General features: G+C 48.8%; 1 protein-coding gene across 1 annotated transcript in view; it reads left to right on the top strand.

The window, feature by feature from the left end:
* LOC122379543 (serine/threonine-protein kinase/endoribonuclease IRE1-like) overlaps window positions 1-21,030 on the top strand; it is a 343,804-nt gene that overhangs the window by 286,849 nt on the left and 35,925 nt on the right. The gene's annotated exons all lie outside the window — the stretch shown is intronic.

Here is a 21,030-nt window from a genome sequence, read left to right as displayed (position 1 = left end):
ACTGGGCTCAGAATTTGGATGGGGCCTTTAATTTTTCCTCTATTTTGAAATGAAATAGAAAAAAAGTCAAATTTTTACAAAATTTCAACATTTTCTTACTTTAACATAGATTTATGACGTTATTTTTGCACGCAAATATGCAAAACCAGATATCATTCGAAAGCTTGTGGCATAGGAAAGGCGATGAAAGTTACCGCGAGTCGATTACTCAATTACATCGGACACGGTGGGCCAAAAACCGAATTTCGGGGCCAAAAATCGAAAATCGTCTCTGAAAACCGGAAAAGCATTTTCAGATCAAAACTAATGCCCATTTCGGTTATAATAGGACCCAATGAATAAGAAAAATTCGGTCGCTTTCCAGGAACAGAAAATGTTTCATTTTTTGTTGCATAGTGTAATTCACGTGAAACAGGATATTTTTATATCATTTTACCGTGTTCTGGCGCTGCGACGGCATTTAAATGAAAATGCTGTTGGCGTTGAATTGACTAGATATCGTTCCTTTGGTCTTATTTATAGTTAAGACTAGGGTTACCCGCGTGCTCCGCAACGCTAAGGGGGGATTTTTTGACCCGTGGGTTGGTCTGTGTCGATTTGGTTGGTAAATATCCATTTCGTTCGATTGCTTTTTGACGGCCAAGCATTTTGTAAGAAAACAAAAAGATACATCGCATCGAGGTGCCCGTGTCGTACCTATTATCATGCGTTCTACTTTAGAATGATTCGAAAACTGGCGTGAAGTCTTTTGAGGGCCATCGATGAATTTCGCTAAAAATGACAATGTAATGGTTTGGAACATTTACATTTTTAAGGATACTGTTGCTAATTATGCAAAAATGAAGAGTGAATATTGGACAGATTTGAATGCTCTATCCAATGGTACCATATTCAATTGCCAAAGGTATCAGGTTATGCAGCAAACCCCGTGTGATTAATAAAGTGGCACAAAATTGACAAACACCATTTTCTCCTGTGATTTGCACCACCTTGATTTGGATCAATCAGCTTTTCATAATTTTTATATGAGAGGCGGTACCTTTCTCTTGCAAATAGGCGTTGATTCAACTCGCTCCATTTAAAGGTCACCTAAAAATAAAATTAATTCCAAAATCCCTCAAAAACCGCAATTTTTCAAATAAAAGTGCCCTCTCCGGTGCACGTGGCGCGTGCTATCCTCTGCATTGCACACCATTCAATAGCCCGTTCAATTCTGTACACGATGCTGTTTTCCCCGTGCCGGTCGGATCCCTGGTCACCAAGATATTGCACGGGAACTGGACCCGTGTCGGCCAAAATTAGCCATTTTCGCCCGATTTCGCACGCCGATTTATACATGTAAAGTCTATGACGCGAATTTGCACTTTTTGAGCACGCACCACGCGCTCCCTATCGACCCGATCGAGCTGAGACCCCTCAAAGGCACGTCGCGCATCCTTGATCTATGAGTTGTGCAAATTTCACCGGGCTAGGTGCAACGGTCTGGCCTGCAGTCCACGCAAAGCACCACCAAGTCGGGACCTCGGTAACGGACAGACGCACCCTCCTCAAATAGTAAGATAGATTTTATATTTATTAACCCGCGAGTTGCTGGGGGGGGGGGCGTTAAACGCCCCCACTTTTTTCGCCGGGCCATAGCATAACAACGGCGCGCCGCAGGCGCGCCAAATTTTGGTTACCTGTAGGGAATTGATTAGAGTTTATTGTGACAAAGTTTCAAAAAAATCGGTCGGAAAATTTGTGAGATATCGAGGTTTTATGACGTCATGATTTCTGAGTTTTCGACCAAAAACGGCATATGTTCAAAAAATCATATAAAATCACAAAATAGACATACAGACATGCCGTAAACGCCATTAGACTGCCAATACCTTGATCAATCAAATAGCTATCTTCGATTATTGATTATCGTTCCGCATTTTCCATAATCTTGAACTGAATCTTGGCAATTTCTCGTGACTACTTCACGACCATGATACATGCATTTCTTAAATTGAACTTTTTGAGCCAAACACGTACACATATGATAAAATGAATGTCACCATCGTGTTCTACGCCCCAAATTACCTATAAAACATGTGTCACAGGCTGCGAATATCAGTTTTGATTTTCGGGGATATGTGCCTACCCGGTTGACCTGACCTTGACCCTGACCTATGCTTGACTGACCCCTACATGGAGCTGACACTCTTGTAGGCCTTATATGATGGATTGTGCACCGTTTTGACAGAGTTTATGACGAGAGGCGCCCATTGCGAAGTCCTGAACTCCATGCTACTGAAAGCCCGATTTCAGGTGTTTGACCTGACCTTGACCCGACCTGTGACCTCAAAAGTCAACTTTTAAGTACTCATCTGAAGCGTCTCGTCGCGTTCTTTCGTTTGCCGCCTCGTGCGTTTCGCTGCGCCTATTGGTTCTCGAGTTATCTGCTGGGGGCGTTTAACGCCCCCCCCCCCCCCCAGCAAACGGTGGGTGGCGAAATACCCCAGCAACTGCCGGGTTAATTTATTTCAAGTAAATATCCATTCCTATGAAAAACGGAAAGTCAGCGTGGGTTCAGCCTAGTAGTTACGCGCGTTTGGCAAGCGATAAAAATGATCCAGAATTGTGCTTGTCATGAAGACTGGGAAAGAAAATAAAATAAACAGCTGTGGTTTATCAACAAGGGCAAAAATCACATTTGTAAGAAAGTGAAATATCTTGGATATTTGAGGAAAACAATCTAAGATCGAAGCGAGACCACACGATAGACGATGCAGGAACAAAATAGTACCTATAAAAATGGGTATTAGTAGAGCAGACGTCACACGAAGGTTTTCCAACCAAGGAGAGGCGCCATACCAGGAGGTGCTTCTTTATAAGAAAATGATGATCTGACAACCGAATGCCTCCTCGTCAACCTGTTTTGTATGAAGTGCATTTTCTTGGGACTACATTGCATGTGAAAATTCATTTGTATCAAACGAGCATGGATTCGTGATTGCCCTATAAAGTTGAAGCTTGGTGACGCCTTCAACATGCATTCGGCTCGACACTATCAGATGCTCTTGGTGCACACATGGAACCGTTTTAGACAAAGCTGCAGATTGATGATGACGGGCACGACGAGCTGAACACAGAGCTCTCCCGACTCGCCCGTCTGAGTCCAAAAGAGATTGAATAGTACCAGCATGCGGCTGGCTGCTGGAGAAGGAAGAGCCGGAGCTGGCAGTACGGGCCAAGGAGCTGGCAGGCCGGGAGTATGGACGCCTGACGCAACTCCCTCCGGACGATCCCGCTCGGAAGCTCATTGATAAGACACCGCCACCTAGACTGCAGTACAGAGCCCACCTCCATTGGATGCGGAAGAAACAGGAAGCCCAAGAGGTGGGAGCGGCCCCCGCCGAAGTTAGTTGGTAGCACTGCTGCTCCACGGCGTACATTTCCTACCAGCCCATAGGGTTTACATGTTAACCCGCGCCCCAGTGGCGGTCTCAGCCAACTTCGCCCTAGTGAGGGGGGGCATATGTTACCACCCACCTCTAACTCAAAAACTAAGAGGGCTAGAAAGACGCGGTAAAAAGCAGTCGATAGCTCTCAATGCGTACGTTTGAAAGTATATCGGTCATTTTTCATCTCAGAGCAATATTGGGGTCACCAGAGGTCATCAAAGGTCAAAATTTGCCAATGGTCATTATATTTTTCAGAAAACATGCCGTTATCTCAGGAACTATGGTAGCTAGAAAAACGCATGGAACAGCAATCGATAGCTTTTGAACTGTTCTTTTGATAAGGTCATCATCAAAATTGACCTCAGGTCAAAGGTTTAGCCTCCAGAGGGCAAAAACTCCAAAAATAGCTGTTTTTACGAAAAGTGTTTTTCGACAATAACTTTCGACTACAAAAAGCCACGACATTTCTATTGCCAGAATCGTGTTCCTCTGGCCAAGACGCGTCGAATGAACTATAATTTGACCTTGAAAGGTCAACTTGAAAATTTGACCTCAGGTCAAGGTCATGACCTGACCGGAAAAGGTCATGTTGCATATCACTCGATGCGTCTCGGCAAGACAAACACAATGAGACCATCCCCAGCGTTCTATCTCTTTCCAATCTCGAGTTATTGGCAAAAAACTGCTTGTAGCCTCAAATGACCTCGGATGACCTTTCTAGAGGCTATCAGCAAAAATGACACCTTGGTCATCACGGGTGGTCCAAATCATTGTGATTCTGAAATATTTGGACTGTTCCTATGCGTACACACGGATCTAGAGGCATTTTCATTTTTCTCCATTGACTTGTTATGGAAAGGTCACGCCACTGAGCTGACCTTAGGTCACGGATATAAAAAATCCGAGATATACAAATTGTAGGCGCCCATAACATCATGCAATCCACCAAGTTTAAAACCTTTCCGAAAAACACTACAGGCTGGACATGATTGCAAACTTTTTTTTAGGCTTGGTCAGTTAACTTGACCTGGTGACCTGACCTGACATGACCTGGGGTCAAAAATTTCACACATTGTCCAAAATTGATGTACCAAAAGCTGCCCCAAGCGGCGCGGCGCTACGCGCCGCGGTTTTTTATTTACACGCAAAAAACGCGACAGGGTGGTAACATATGCCCCCCCCCACTGGGGCGAAGGTTAAATGGCCGGTTTTCGGCGAGCGATATCTCGGTCAACCTTTGAAGGACTCAATGGTTCTTAGTCTCAAATGATAGATCGATGAATTTTCTTTCGACAATTCCTCTACCATTTTTCACGAAACCCAGCCGATCTTCTACGGCGTACAGGGTAAAGATTTCTCTGCACGCCAGCACCCGCGATCCGCCTCTCCGATCGTCGGCGCGCGGTCCGCGGTAGCGCAGTCGGTAGCGTATCGGGCTACGGATCCGAGGGTCGTGAGTTCGAATCTTGGGAGCGCCGCGTGATTTTGGCTAGAATTGAATGATGTAGATTCTTGAATGTTTGCATAATCAATTATTAATAGCTAATTGAATGTATTTGACCACTAATCGGCCCCTAAAACCTGTTATTTAAGAAATTTAAGAAATGAATGTCACGTGCGCGTCACGACTGCCAACCATAAGCGCTACCATATTCTAGTTTGAACTAACTTTTTGCTAGTCCCGACCACATATAGTAGGTTTTCTAGTAGTTATACTAGAAATTCCTACCAAAGTTCGTCCTACCCTTCACTCAATATACCCTGGGTGGGAGTGCCGGCGCCGTCGCCGCCAGATGAGGACGTTGCTGGCCTCCAGCATCGACCCTGTTTCCGACGAGTGGGGACAGGGGAAGTGGGTGTGCGAGGAAGCTGGACTGGGTGGAGTGCCCGTAGCGGGTAGCCCCACTAACACTGCACCAGGGAGAACCACCGTGGAAGCAGTACAACACCAACGCCCACTTCGGCTTGAAGCTTCCGAAATCTACCAAGAGGACTGACCCACCAGAATTACGGAAGGCTGCAACCCTGGAGGCCCTGGCCGCTTACCCAAATCCAGACCTCATAATCTGGTCTGATGGCTCTGCCCGACGGTACCAAGAAAGGCGGCGGAGGAGCCCTCCTCGAACTGCACCGTGAGAGGCGCAAGATCGAATGTACCGTACCGGCAGAAGTCGTATGCAGCAGCATGCAGGCGGAGCTGGCGGCGATGGCCAAGGCGTTAAAATGTTTCCTGGGACTGCCGGAGCCATCCCTCGCTACCATTCGGTCTGTCCTGCTCTGCTCGGACTCCCTGTCCGGCCTCCAACTGCTCAGCCGAGGCCCGGCAGCGCGCGAACCCGGCTCTGGGGGCCGCTCCCCACCCTCTAGGATGTGCTCTCGGGGCCGGCTAAATACGTCACGGAGTTCCTCGACCGAGTGGGGCGGACCACGCCACCTGTGGACCAGCCCTGGTCTGCCGCGCCCTAGGGCACGGCCGGCAGTGCGCGGAAGAAGAAGAAGGGAGAGCCGGCTGACGCATCGTAACAGGCGCATCTATCCGAGTCCTGCGTCGAGAACCACCAGTCGCTCCGCTCCGTCGACCTGGCCGGCGACTTCATGTATAACCGGCTGGTTGGCGTCTTACAACTTAACGGCGGTGCCAAGCACTCGGGATACTACCTATGTGCGTATGCCGGGTACTGTACAGAATGGGACGGAACATATTGTATCATTACGACGAGACGCGTCCGCTGGATGGACGAGGCAGACGTCCTGGGCGAAGGCCACCGCCCAGGGTGCACAGAGTCACCGTGCCGGCGGCCGGCAGCCGAACGCCTCCTGATAGTAGCCGTGCTACATTATGTGTGTTCGCCTGTGCGTATGTGTGTATATTTACCAGAAGAGATAAATACAACCAACCAGAATCAAATTCTCTCCGGTTAATTTTACGTGTTCTTCAATGCTCGGGTGTGTGACGTCTAAGAACATGAATGACCACAAGCCATTGATAAGAACTTGGGACATAACACATGTGAAACCCTCTATGACGAAATTTACGCCCACCTTATTAGGGACGTATGCCAACGTAATTAACTAAAACTACGCCTGAGATGATGTTTTTCGTACTCCAGCGTAGATGGGTAGCCATACGGCTGCCACTGCTTCATCTCACGCTCTCAGTCCCAGCGGATGAAAACAACACCGAAGAATAAAACTGCGCCTGTTAGGCACACATCTAATTCTAAAATCTCGCCAGCATGCTGCATGCCTTACGAATGCTTTGCGGCGCCAATACATAAAGGTATGAACGACTTCTATCCCTACCTTTGAATTTTGTCATGTGACGTCCTGAAAACGTCATCAGTAATTTTTCAGCTATAGCTTTTGATCAAACCACATAAGAACAACGAAAGCATTTTCCATGCGATTATCTTGATAATCCAAAGTGATTGGTAAACTACATGACCATTCCCAGTCAGGTCATAACCTTCACTAGCGTGATAATCGACCTGAGCTCATGACCTGCGGTAAAATGTAATATTAACCAATCGAAGCCAATTTGCATACTAATCGATGCGTCTCGGTGAGAGAATCACAACGATGGTAAAATGGACGACATGCGAGCATTGTATCAAAAGTTATTGCACAAAAACTATTTGGGGTAAAGACGCACCCTCCGCGGATTTCGCCCCCTGTAGGCCAAAATGGCACCTCCATCCAGACGATTTTTACTTTTTTTTTTTGCTCCGCCAGCCTAAAGCCAGTCTGGAGCCGGGGGTCATTACATCTGGCAATTTTGGCCAGGAACAAAGTTTTACGTTAAGCCGGTTTATGTGAACCCGGAAGCAATAGCAACGTGGGAGCCTATCCTTAGCGTGTATGAGCAAATCTAATGGGGAACTTACTTTTGCCGAAGTGCCGAAAAAGCCGGAACAAAAAACACAGATGAAGAAACGGTAACATTTATTTACATCACATATTCATACACTTGTTTAAGGTGTCAGTGTACTGGTGTGGGGTGTATTGTCAGGGAAAAAGTCCTAAATAACAAAAAACCTGACGCCTATTGCAAAGGGGAAAACCCCGCGCTGAAGCCAAAGAGCGCAGGGAAAAAACCCCTACAGTTGTTTAATCTAATGTGTAGGAGGTAGAAGGGAAGGGATAATGACGGCCCCGTGCTGGGGAGGGGCGCCCGGCGACCACAGGCGTAAACACCTTGGCCGCCAGTCGGCGTTGGCTCTCAACGACTCCGCCTTAGCGGGTCGGAGAGCGCAATAGGGGGCCGCCAGTTACACATAGTGCAATGCAAGAAACATCAATGGCTAGAGCGCGAGCAAACGATGCAATCAGAAGGAAAATGTAAATAAACGACCGGAATTTAGGTTGCACGTGTAAGGAACTGGGCGCCGCGTTACTATCGTCCCCACGGCACCCACTCACGCCCGTGCTCGGGGTTCCGTTTGTATCAGTGAGGTGGTTTTTATATGTTGTTAATAAGACGTGCCTCCTGAAGAAAGGTAAAAAGCAAATCATGTAGCTCTGGATGATCGTCGCCAAGGATAGTTGGCAAATCAAGACTGAGGCCATGTGTGGTAATGTGTCTTATAATGTGTCTCCTGTGGTGCTGTAAGCGTGGGCAGTGGAGTATGAAGTGCTGTATTGTGTATCTTGGATGTGTGGGGCAATAGTGACATATTGGAGGTGGTACATGGTCGTATATATGCGAGTGTGTAAGATACGTGTGTCCTAGCCTCAGTCTGGCCAGCACGGTTTCTTTTTGTCTTGTAGGTTGATTTGAAGAAGAGAAATGGGAAATTGATGGTTTAATCGGATAGAGATGTGGATGTTTGATTGTGTCCCAGTCTCTTTGTCGAAGTTGCATAAAAGAGACGAAAATGTGGTTGATAAAATCTATAACTGGAAGCGGAAGATGATTTCGAGACGAGAAGAGAAGTCCAGTTTTGGCAAGGTTATCTGCCCGTTCGTTACCTTGGATCCCCATATGTGCGGGGATCCAGAGGATTCTTACTTCTTTATGTTCTTTCTGTAGAGCAATCAGCTGCTTTTTTATTTTGTATACCAAAGGATGTGTTTCCGTTTTTCTTGTCATCAGAGTTCTAACAGAAGAAGCCGAGTCTGTACATACTACTGCTTTCTGAAAATGTTTACTTACAATATATTTAAGAGCCGAACTAATCGCTATCAATTCAGCGCTGAATATGCTGTGGCTGTCGTGAAGTCTGTTTGTTTTTTCATAATTTTGCGAAGTTATAGCTGCGGCAGAGTGTCCGTCTCTCCGCGAGCCATCGGCAGTGGCGTATCCAAGGGGGGACCCTGGGGATCCTAGGATCCCCCCTGGAGCTTAGAAAAAGTTTTTTTTTATAACACGGAAAAAAATTGAAATGACTTCAAGGGCCCTTTTGACCACTTCCCATTTTATTCGCTAAAAGAAAAAGTATTGTAGAACTCTTTTGAGGATTATTAGATGACACATTTAGGCCAATGAGGGATCTTGTGAAGGATACAGAGGGCCCTCTCAGGCACACAGAGAGCCCTCTCGGGCACACAGAGGGCCCTCTCAGGTACACAGAGAGCCCTCTCGGGCACGCAGAGGGCCCTCTCAGGTACACAGAGGGCCCTCTCAGGCTCACAGAGGGTCCTCTCAGGCACACAGAGGGCCCTCTCAGGCAATCAGAGGGCCCTTTCAGGCACACAGAGGACCCTCTCAGGCACACAGAGGGCCCTCTCAGGCTCACAGAGGGCCCTTTCAGGCACACATAGGGCCCTCTCAGGCACACAGAGGGCCCTCTCAGGCACACAGAGGGCCCTCTCAGGTACATAGAGGTCCCTCTCAGGCACACAGAGGGCCCTCTCAGTCTCACAGAGGGCCCTCTCAGGCACACAGAGGGTCCTCTCATGCACACAGAGGGCCCTCTAGGGCTCACAGAGGGCCCTCTCAGGCACACATAGGGCCTTCTCAGGCACACATAGGGCCTTCTCAGGCACACAGAGGGCCCTCTCAGGCAAACAGATGGCCCTCTCAGGTACACAGAGGGCCCTTTCAGGCACATAGAGGGCGCTCTCAGGTACACAGAGGGTCCTCTTAGACACACAGAGGGCCCTCTCAGGCAAACAGAGGGCCCTCTCAGGTACACAGAGGGCCCTTTCAGGCACACATAGGGCCCTCTCAGGCTCACAGAGGGCCCTCTCAGGCACACATAGGGCCCTCTCAGGCACACAGAGGGCCCTCTCAGGTACACAGAGGGCCCTTTCAGGCACACAGAGGGCCCTCTCAGGCTCACAGAGGCCCCCTCTCAGGCAAACAGAGGGCCCTCGCAGGCAAACAGAGGGCCCTCTCAGGTACACAGAGGGCCCTTTCAGGCACACAGAGGACCCTTTCAGGCGAACAGAGGGCCGTCTCAGGTACACAGAGGACCCTTTCAGGCACACATAGGGCCCTCTCAAACACACAGAAGGCCCTCTCAGGTACTCAGGGGGGCCTCCCAAGCACACAAAGGGCCCTCTGAGACCAGCAGAGGGCCCCTTAAGACGAACAGAAGGTCCTCTGAGGTACGAGGGTCAATGTCAGGCCACAAGGTACCCTATGAGGCCACCAGACGGCCCTCTTAGATCAAAGATGGTCCCTGGAGGTCACCAAAGGGCCCTCTGAGGTGAACAAAGGGCCCTCTGAGATCGAAGAGATCAAAGAGATCAAAGAGGGCCCTCTAAGGCGAATGGAGGGCCTTCAAAGGTCACAAAGTGCCCTCTGAGGCCACTGGAGGGCCTTCTGAGGTGATATGAGGCTATGTCAGACCACCATGAGCCCTATGAGGTTTAGGCCCTCTGAGATCAAAGAGGGTCCTTGGAAGTCATCGGAGTACCCCTTAAGGCTCATTGAGGCGAACAAAGGCCAGAGGGCCCCCTTAGACACCACAAAGAGGTAAAAAAGATCCCTCTGAGGTCAAAGACAGCTCTCTGAGATGTAATAGGGCCATTTGAGGCCTCCGAGGGCCCTCTGATGCCACAGAGAGGCGCCCTCTGATGCCAAAATAGGGTCCTCTGAAGTCTGAAGCCACCAGAGGGCCCTCTGAGGCGAATAGAGGGCCCTAACATCCACCTCAAAGAGGGTCCTCTGAAAATCAACTGGCCCTCGGAGTCAGTGTCCCAAAATCGTATTTTGGCTTGGGTGTCAGAGGGGGAAAAGGTCACCCAAAAGAGGGATAAGAGTGGACAATTGTCAGTCACAGGGCAGTCGGAGCCCTCTGAGAAGGCCACTTGAGCCTTACAACAGAGGGCCCTCTGAGGTGATATGAAGGCTATGTCAGGCCACTATGGGCTCTATGAGGTCATCAGGCACTCTAAGGAAAAAGCTCTGAGGCGAACAGAGGACCCTTGGACAATCAGAGGACTTTTTAGGTCAACTAGGGGCCTTATGAGGCCAGCAAAGGACCCTTTGGGACACAAACAGGGCCTCTCAGGTACCCGGAGGGACCTCTTTTCTAAGGCAAACAGGGGGTCACCTTAGATGATATGAGGGCTATTTTAGGCCACTAGGGGCCTCATGTATTAGACCAACATACGGTCATTTGAAGTAAAAGAGAACCTTTTGAGGTAAAAAGGGCCCCTGGAGAGAAAACAGAGGGACCTTTCAGGTACCCAGAAGGTCTATGGAGGCCACTAGAGGACCCTTTGAGGCCAGTGATGGTCTTCAGAGGCCATCAGAGGGTCCCTCTGAGGGTAACAGAGGGTTCTTAAGACGACCAGAGGCCCTCCGTGAAAATGCGGGCGTCACAAGGCCCGGTTTGCATCAAAGGTCAGGTAGCTATGCCCGGTTTTGGCTCTCTGTTGCCTGCCGACGTGTTCCGAGCTGTCGCAAAAAAAACGATGTGGTGGCACCCACGCCCCCCCCCCCCCGCCCGGCCAGGGTCCTTCTAACCAGGGATGCGGAGGCGTGGAAATTTCAGACGGCTCCGGCTCCGGCTCCGGAGAAAAAAAAATCGGCTTCGGCTCCGGCTCCGACTCCAGTACTCAGTTCATCTTTTATACAAATAAATACGGGTGGAAAAGAAAAGATGAAGGATTGGTTCACGTTGTTTCTGTATTTGCATAACAAGGCTATTTTGAATACCACATATTTTACTGCCTTGCAGGCACTGTGGAACCGAACTACTCGTAGGTCAATAATGTTTTCCTCTTCAAAAAAAAAAAAAAAAACAGCCGGAGTCGCCGCCTTTTTTACCGCTCTGGCTCCGGCTCCGGGCTATATTGTTTCACGGCTCCGGCTCCGGCTCCGGCTCCAGCTCCAGGCAAAATATGCCGGCACCGGCGGCTCCTCCGGCTCCAGCTCCGGCTCCGCACCCCTGCATCTATAACTCGGCTTCTGAGCCACGTACCAACACGCCTAAGGCAGTGTTCGAAGGGACGCAAGCAAACAATAATGACGAAATTACGCCTGTCACTTTTTAGATCAGTTCAAAATTCAGTTCACATAGGTCATCCAAGGTTAAATTTCGCCAATTTTCAGGTCCAATTTCGACAATTTTCAACAAACCACCGCATGATTCGGAAATGAATAGAGCTACAGTACCGGGGAAAAGCGTAGTTAATAGCTCTTTTAACACCCCTTTCGCCGTTTCCATCCTCAAGACATTCAAATCCTTCTCCTCCATGCCGCAACCCCTGATCCGGGCTGGACCTGGACGGGCAACTTTATTCCATGCGGGCGGCTCCCATTGGAGCGCACTGCAGCTCCTAAGGAAGCACACTCATAACCGGGCGCAGTGAGCACTTGGGAGGCTGGTCGGCCTGTCCTGTTGGACAGGCTCAGCCCCAGTGAGTCACCAAGGTGCCCGCCCAGACCAATGTCTCCCTCAATTCCTATCATCCCTCCGGCCCTGAAATGGCCTGTCAGACCGAAAGCCGAAAGGGCCTGGGTCCAACCCAACAAAACAAACAAAGCTCTTTTAACGCACTTTCTGTAAACTGTGCTCAGATTTGACCTAAGCCTGTTAATTGTACACTTTTTATATCGGAACATTTTCATGTTCCTACAGCTCTGTAGGCCTGATAGCTCTTCCTGCGAAACCTTTTTTGGGTCGAAAATGGCAGAACATGACGTCATTCTGACGTATTTGCGGCCAACCTATCATAGCCTCTGGAAAAAGGTCACAATGTGTAAAATGGATGCCCGGAGAGGTCTTGAAAGTTTGGTGGCGATATCTGCAGTCATTTAGGAGATAGCTACGCACAGTGGGCCAGGCGCATCAAAAAAAGCGGAATTAAGTCGAAAATCAACTTCGGTGAAATTCCTGTAATTATGGGATAGAGTATTGTAAAAATGTCCAAAGTTTCCGAATAAGCAAGTTTCCTTTCCCCAATGTCAAGGCAGATAATGCTATAACGTCGCAAAGTAGGACTTACCGACTGGAGATGGAAATGACTGCTGTGTACCATATTCCGTTCCCCGATTCAAAAGCTCTCAGCGTAAAATCATTAAAGTTATTCCGTACAAAATAGCTTTAAAAAAACAGCCGGTATTTCTGCGCATGTTTCTCGTACTCAAGTTCCCGGGAACTATTTCATGCTTACTAGTAGCGGTGGGGTTTACACTTTACAGTGCCTGTTCGGAACCGTGGTAGTGCAACGACGCAATGAATTTATATAAGGATATAAAGAAAACGTCACCGAACAACACGAAGATATTTGCTGCCTGACTTTCCTCAAGGTGTATAGCTTGCTGCCCAATGCAAATATTTTGCGCATTTTTGCGCGAAATGGACAAATAAGGGTTTAACCCTCGCCGGCATAGGCCGTTTTGCATCCCTCGACGGCACAGGGGGATGCGACCCTCCTCGCGTTTGGCCCCTAATTGAGCTAGAGCCTCGCGGAAAGAACCATCGTGTAGGTCGTCACGAGACGAAGCCAACGGTACCCGGTTTTAAGGTCATAGGTCAAATGGTGACCTCTGAGGTCAGGTCAATGGCCGAAAGTCGGGACCTGTTAGAACGTCGCATAGTGTGGCTGCTAAGGGGTTTTTCGGGATGCTGATCACGAATATCATGTTAGTTTTGATCACAGATGATGTCTTCATGCATTTAGGCCAGGTCGGGTCAGCTCAGGTCAGGTCAACCAGTATGGGTCCTGCCGGGTATTCGTAGTAGGTGTCAACCCGCCTCTGACAGCTTCGTAACATGTTACGAAGGCACCAAAACTACTTCGTAAATGTTTAAATGGTTCCTAAATTCGAATTCAGCTCCAAAAACTAGCCCAGAAACATGTAAAACTCGAAAAAGTGAGCCGAGGTCATCGAAGGTCAATGACCTGACCTGACCTTCAGGTGACCTTTACACCCACCCTAATGCATGGGACCAACATCATATCACATGTTTGAACGCTTGAAACCACGAAAAGACTGCAAACGCGCGGCCAATGCGGCATAGTGCCCTCCTGTCCCAGGCATATGTGCAGCGCAGAAATTAAATAATGACGTCATAGGTCAATGACCTAGCGTAACCAATCAAATTTGAAAATGGATATCGGATTCGGCTTTAGCATGATATTTTACCCTGTAGCGAATCATTTTTGGCACCGCAGCTGTGCTCATTGATTTAATTCCGCTTTTTTGAAGCGCCTGGCCCACTGTGCTACGGAAGAGGACAGGGGGCCGTTTCGCCCCCCCCCCCCCTTACGGGGCGCGGGCTAACGCCCTTTCAACTCAGGCTTCAAGGGCCCTTTTGCCACTTAAGGGCCCTTTCAACCCAGTCAGTCAAGGGCCCTTTTGACTGCGGATCCCCCCTGAGAGAAATCCTAGATACGCCACTGGCCATCGGTATAAATATATGCGTCTGCCTGATGCTCTGCTTTGTATTTAAAGAACAGCTGTTGTGCTTCCTCTTTTGTAATTTTTGTCTTTTTATCGGTGAATAGGAAATCGATATGCTTGATTTGTTGTAAGAAGAAAGAGGAAAGTGAAGGTGAGGGCATGATGTTCGGATGGGATATTCGAAAGACGTTGAGCACCATTTGAATTCGAAAGGCGATAACCGGGAAGCGCCTTTGAGGAGCAGTCGGCTGCAGAGCTTCAGTGTAACGGTTGTTTAGTATTTTAAATGTGTGGTGTGAAGGAAAGGAACACGACCGTGCGAAGAACCGAAGGAGCTGGTATTTCCGGCGCTGTGCAAGTAGAGGCAGATTGAGTTCGATATGGAGACATATTATGTTTGTGGTGGACATCGCGCCCGCAACTATGCGGAGTGCTTTGTTCTGGATTACTTGCAATGACTCAATTTTCTTAGAAGCTATATCATCAAATAGAAAAGCATTATAGTCCAAGATAGGGCGAATTAGGGAAATGTATAGTCTGAGAAGTGTGCTTCTATCTGCACCCCACTTCTTACCAGCTATACATTTAAGTATGTTTATACGCCTTTCGCAGCGTTGGGCTATATCTTCGAAGTGTTTATTGAATGTGAGTTTATTGTCAAGGGTGACTCCCAAATATTTAAATTGGTTTACATATTCAATAGGTATGTTGTTTATCTGTAGTCTAGGGGGGTTAGTAAAACGGCTTCTAGGGGGAGCGAATATCATTGCCACTGTTTTAATTGGGGACACGGTAAGTCCCCATTTGTCGCACCACTTTCTAATATCATCAAGTGCCATGTTCATGTAAGAATACGCCGTTTGTACAGACGAATCAGTAACCCAGACGGCTATGTCATCGGCATATATTGAAAATTTAAGTTTAGTAGTATTTGTTTATATTATGTCATCAATCATTACTAGGAAAAGGGTCGGGGACAACACACTGCCTTGTGGTAGCCCGTGCTCCTGTCGGAAAGGAGGTGAATATGTGTTGCCGCATCTTACGTTAAAAGTTCGGTTGCTCAGAAAGTTTGTAATGTATGAGGCCATTCTGCCCCGCAATCCTTTTTTATGAAGTTTTATTTGGAGGGCAATTTTATTTACTTTATCAAATGCGTTTTGGAGATCAATAAAGACAGCAACGGTATATTTTCTTGTTTGAAAACCACGTTGGATATCATCTATAATGTATGTTATATTGTCTGCAGTTGATCGGCCGTGACGAAAACCATTTTGAAACGGGGAGAGAAGGGAGTTTGCTTCTAGGTAAGCCCTAATTCGCCCATTGACCATACGTTCCATTATTTTAGAGGCACAACTAATTAGAGAGATAGGACGATAGCTAGATGGGTTAGAAGGCGGTTTTCTGGGCTTTAGGATAGGTATAAGGGTGCTGGTGCGCCAGGGTTCTGGGTAGCTGTTGTTCTCCCATAGAGAGTTTAGACAAGTCAAAAAGGTATTGAGACCGGATTCAGTCAGATTTTTGAAAAAGGAGTAAGAAATCTGATCCGGTCCTACTGATGTGTTGCCACACCGCGAGATGGCATGTGTAAGTTCGTGGTTCGTAAAAAGTGTGTTGTACAGTTCGCGGTTGTTTGAGTGAAAGTTCAGTGTAGACAGTTCGTGTGCGAGTGTTTCGGCGAGCTGCGGTGTGTATTGTTGTGCTGAGGAGATGTCCGCGTAATGCTGTGCGAAGAGTGTTGCAACGTCTGAAGGGATAGTGTAGTGGGTGTTGTTGATGTGAAGGTGAGGGATTTTGTAAGGGTTGCTGCGTCTTGCCGAAAAACATTTTATTAGTGACCAAATTTTGGACAAAGGAGTAAAACGATTAAAGTTATTTGAAAAGTTTTGCCAGCCAGTGGTTTTAGCGTGGTTAATTATCAAAGAGGCTTCATACTTTGCTTTGCGATAGGCTTCCGCATTTGCCTCGCACACGCGGCGGTGGAACTGGCGGAGTGCGCGTTTCCGAAGGGCTACGGCGCGTTGGCAGTCTGCATTCCACCAGGGAGCTCTTCTATGTTCTTTTGGGGGGCCAGTATGGGGGATGTTTTGATGCGCAGCGGCAAGAATGACGTTAAGAAATGTGTTTATATCTGGTGGAGGTGTAGACAAGGATTCATCAATATAATTTTGGAAAGACGCCCAGTCGGTCTTCTTAAAGTTCCACCTTGGCAAAAAATTAAAGTTTGTCTGCCCTGAAGGGACGTTAATTAAATAATGTATGGGATAGTGGTCACTGAAAAGGGAGTCATCTTCAACGTGTTGTGTAAAAAGTGTCGCGGTGTTTGTGTCGGTAATGGCGAGGTCTAGGACGGAGTGTATGACCTCTCCATTGCGTGTGCGTGTGAATGTGGGTGTAAGATTGTTAATGAGCATTAAATCGAGTGAGTTAATTACGTTAAGGAGTTGTGTTCCGCGCGAGTTTGTTTCTGTGCACCCCCATGTGCGGTGGTGTGCATTAAAATCCCCCATGATTATAAAAGGCGGGGAAAGTTGGGAGAAAAGGTCTAGGAGTAGAGGACAAGAAAGTGGGAGGCTAGGTGAAAGGTAGATCGAAAGGACAGTGAGGTCTAGTTGTGCAATTTTGACTTTTACTCCGACTGCGTTAAGCGTAGTTCGGAGGAAAATTTCATGATGCAAAAGTTTATTTGAAACGTAAAGAGCCGAGCCGCCCCGGCGGTGGGTTTCATTTACGTTATTTGTGTATAAAGAGAAATCACGAATGTTGAAATTGTAATTATATGTATCTGAATCTTTAAGATGGGTCTCTTGGACGGCGGCTAGTAACGGTTTTTTATTTAACATATAGTTCTTGAATTCCCCCCAATGGGATACCAACGAGTTCGTATTCCATTGGAGAAAGAATTCAGAAAATTGAGTCATTTACCCTGTGTGTGTTTGTTTACTGGTGTTCTTGGGTATAAGCGTGCGAACGAGTAAGTCGTCTTCCCGTCGAAAGGGAGCGAGAGCTGGAGCGAGATGAAGACCTTTCTCGAATACGAGCGGGAGAGGATGCTCGAGAAGACATGGGCCTGGGTTTTAGGTGGTCGGCGGAGACGGGACTTTCGAAAAGTTCCTGTGTGAACTGTGCCTCAACGACAGTATCGTTGGGCGAATCAAGAGAATCTAGAGATTCTGCGGAGTCAACAGACGTGCTGGCAACGTCTGGGGTCTCTGGGACCGCGGAGTCTGCGAGAAGCGGAGTCTGAGGGGTTTCAATGGGCATCTCCTTGACAGGGGTCACCGGCTCTGGGTCGTCGAGAGATGCTTTGGCTACAGCGACCGCGTCAGTTTGATTTGCTGCAGGGGTCTTGTGGACGTGGTCTGGCTGAGTCTCAGTTGGCACCTCGGCCAGAGGCTGAGCTGCTCCCGCCGAAGTATCTATGACCGTGTCCGTCTCGTCGGGGGTGGGAGCGGCCTGGAGGACTGGTGTCGTGACAGTTTCCGTCGACTCCGGGTGCGACGGACGAGGAGGCTCCACTTCTGTACGGGGCGGCGGGGTCAGGTTCGGGTCGGAGCGCTGCCTGGGTCCAGCCTGAGGTCCTGAGCAGCGGGGCTTACTCCCCCGGACGGCGTCGGCGTATCTGCGCTCGCTAGGGAAAGAGTGCCCGGCCGGGCGGGGTGGAGGGGCAGAGGGCGGCTTCCGGTTAAGTTTTTCCTTATGGAAGTGCCACGCCGGGCACTTCTTATCCCAGGCGGGATGAGGGCCGCCACAGTGGGCGCACTGGACCTCCTCCCTCTGGCACTCATCCGAACTGTGTCCCAATGTGGCACAGCGGAGACAATTTGCCTCTTTGGAACGGCAGGTCGATTGGAGGTGCCCGTAACGTCCGCAGCGCCGGCAGAGTCGCGGGTTCACCTCCCACGGGCTCACAGTCAGTACCTCGTATCCGGCGTATATGGCAGGTGGGCACTCGAGGCCAAGAAACCTCAGCTTTAGCAGCGGGTTTGGGTTAGGCCCTTTGGATCGGAGGCGCGTCACCTCTACCACTCCTTGTGAGCGGAGCTCCGCCTGAATCTCAGCCTCCTCGATGTACTGGAGTGCCGGGGAGTAGCACGTACCCGCCACGGTGTTAAGGCGGGTAGCCGGGGCGGCCGTAACGGCCGTGCCACAGAAGGTGGTGATGCTCAGGGCGAGTCGAGCCTGCTCTTTATTGAAGACCCGGATCAGAATGTTTCCTGACCGGATCACTTTGGCGTTCACGCACGGGCCGATTGCCATGTCCATCTCCCTCTGCAGTTTAAATGGGGAGAGGCGGCGGAACGAGTCTTCAGGAGTCAGGTGGACGAAGGACTGACCCTCTGGAACTTGGTCCATCATCGGGTCAGGGAGGGGTTCGGGGGCGGGGTCAGAAGGATAGGGGCCCATGAGAGGGAGGACGAGGGGTGGGCGGGGGCGAGACAGCGTGGGTGCCATCCTTGTTTTCTCAGAAGTAGAATGATCAAATTCAGTGGCAAAAATAGAGGGCTTGACAAATTATTACGGCCGGAACAGAACTGGAATTACCCGCGAAGATGTGCTCAGGCGCGCCCGCGGTTAGAAAAAAAAGCGCGCCAATAAACCGCGCCAAGAAACCGCGCGAACGCCGCTAGCCGGCGGGCTGACGTCACGATCACGTGACCGGCGTCGGCCAATTACCGCTGCCGGCCGCAACCGACGAGGAATGGATTGGAGCCGGAAGCCGATGGAGGGAGAGCGAGGATGTGAATATTAATATTATAATTTAGAAGACAAAGCGAAATAATGACTTGAATAAACGAGATGATGGAAAAGGGAGGGAAATGCACCGGTCTGTTGTTTGAAACAACCCAACCAGCGCGCAATTCGGATCGGAGCAACCTAACTAATGCGGACCGTGGCAGAACACGTCCGCACCCGTCGGAGCCTAGTCGCCGAATGTTTTACTTTTTGCAACGGGGAGATATTTTCTGAGCATGCTCAGTGCATTTTGAACCCGCCAATGAGCGTATCCTGTGAATAAAGTTAAATGTTTTGTTGTCACACCTCATTTTCCGGTCAGTTTACGAATAAATGACGTCACAGTGACGTCATAGATTGTCTGCGATATGCGTTAACTAGGATTTTCATTTATTGCAATGAATTTTGACTATAATATTAAAGTTTTGGAATACAACACAACTACACGACTAATTTTATTTTAAGATATATAAAAAGGGTACCATTCTTCAAAAAAGAAGAACCACGCAGTTGCACGTGCTCTGGAAGTGGTGCAGCATTAGTTAGAGGTGCGCACCGGTCAGATTCGGGCTCAACAGTCATTTTTGTCCCAGAAACCACCCTTTGCTAAGCTCTACCCAATTTTGCGTTATTCGGCCCAAAATTGGGCCTCCTTCCCCTGACTATATGTAAAATGGGTGCCCCACAGGCTGTGCCAAATTTGAGGGCGCTGCGCGTCGCCGTTTTTACGCTATCTTCGAAAAACCTTAGGGGGGGGGGCGCATCGACCCCCTCCTGCCAGGGCGAGGGTTAACGAAAAGACTTAACCCTCGCCCGTATTGGTGTTTTTCCAGTCGCGAACGTATAGGGGGGGGGGGTCCGTTGGACCCTTCCCCTTGCCGTTTCGCCCCTGATCGAGCTAGAGCTTCGCGGAAAAAAACGAGCGTGTTGCCCGTCACGAGAGGAAGCCGATGATATCCAATTTTAAGGTCCTAGGTCATCGGTTGACCTTCCAGGTCAGGTCAATGACGCAAAAGTCGGGAAATCGGGACCTGTTAGAAAGTCGTAAAGCTGGCTGCCATGGGTTTTTTCAGGGTGCTGATCACGAATATCATGTTAGTTTTGATCACAGATGATATATTCATGCATTTAGGCCAGGTCGGGTCAGGTCAGGTCAGGTCAACCAGTAAGGGTATTCGTAGTAGGTGAAACCGCCTCTGACAGCTTCGTAACATGTTACGAAGGCACCAAAACTACTTCGTAAATGTTCATATGGTTGCTAAATTCGAATTCAGCTCCAAAAACTGGCCTAGCAACATGTAAAACTCGAAAAAGTGAAACGAGGTCATCAAAGGTCAATGACCTTACCTGACCTTTCGGTGACCTTGACACCCACCCTAATGCATGGGCACAACATCATATCCCATGTTTGAACGCTTAAAACCACGAAAAGACTGCAAACGCGCGGCTAATGCGAGCCGACATACGCCGAATCGCGAATCCGGCCAAACATGGTCTCGAAAAGTAGGTCACAGGTCAAAGGTCATTAAGGTCAGGTTCATGAAAATTTCAGGATAGGTGTAAAATTGATTAACACGAGGGTACTGAAAGTATCGTCGCGATCGGCCGCTTTTTACGCGAGTTATTCGCGAAAAACCGAGGGGGGGGGGGCGTTCGACGCCCTCCCCCCATACGGGCGAGGGTTAAATTGATGCAGCCCAAGGTACTGAATTTCGCCACAATACGTCTAGTAGTTTAGAAGATATTGCAGAAAAACGAAAGGGGTCTATGAATAAGGAATAAGGGCTTCCCCTGTGGGGCGCGGAACCCCCGCCCCGTAAGGGGGGCATTTTGCCCCCCCCCCCTGTGGTTTTTCCTGAATAGCAAGAAAACGACGGCGCGCAGCGCCGCCAAATTTTCAGTACATTCCCGGGCATCAATTTTACACCTTCACACTAAATTTCAAGTCTTAGGTCACCTTAGGTCAGGAATTATTGAGGTCAAACTGAGGTCATGTTCGAGCAAAAATGAGCAAAAAACATGCAATCTTGAAACGCTCACCAAATCTACAGTTATCAA

This window comes from Amphibalanus amphitrite, unplaced genomic scaffold, assembly GCF_019059575.1.
Source record: "Amphibalanus amphitrite isolate SeventyFive unplaced genomic scaffold, NRLGWU_Aamphi_draft 000008F_arrow, whole genome shotgun sequence".
NCBI classification, from domain to species: domain Eukaryota; kingdom Metazoa; phylum Arthropoda; class Thecostraca; order Balanomorpha; family Balanidae; genus Amphibalanus; species Amphibalanus amphitrite.
Note: the sequence above shows the minus strand (reverse complement) of the source record. Positions and strands in the feature narration are given on the sequence as shown.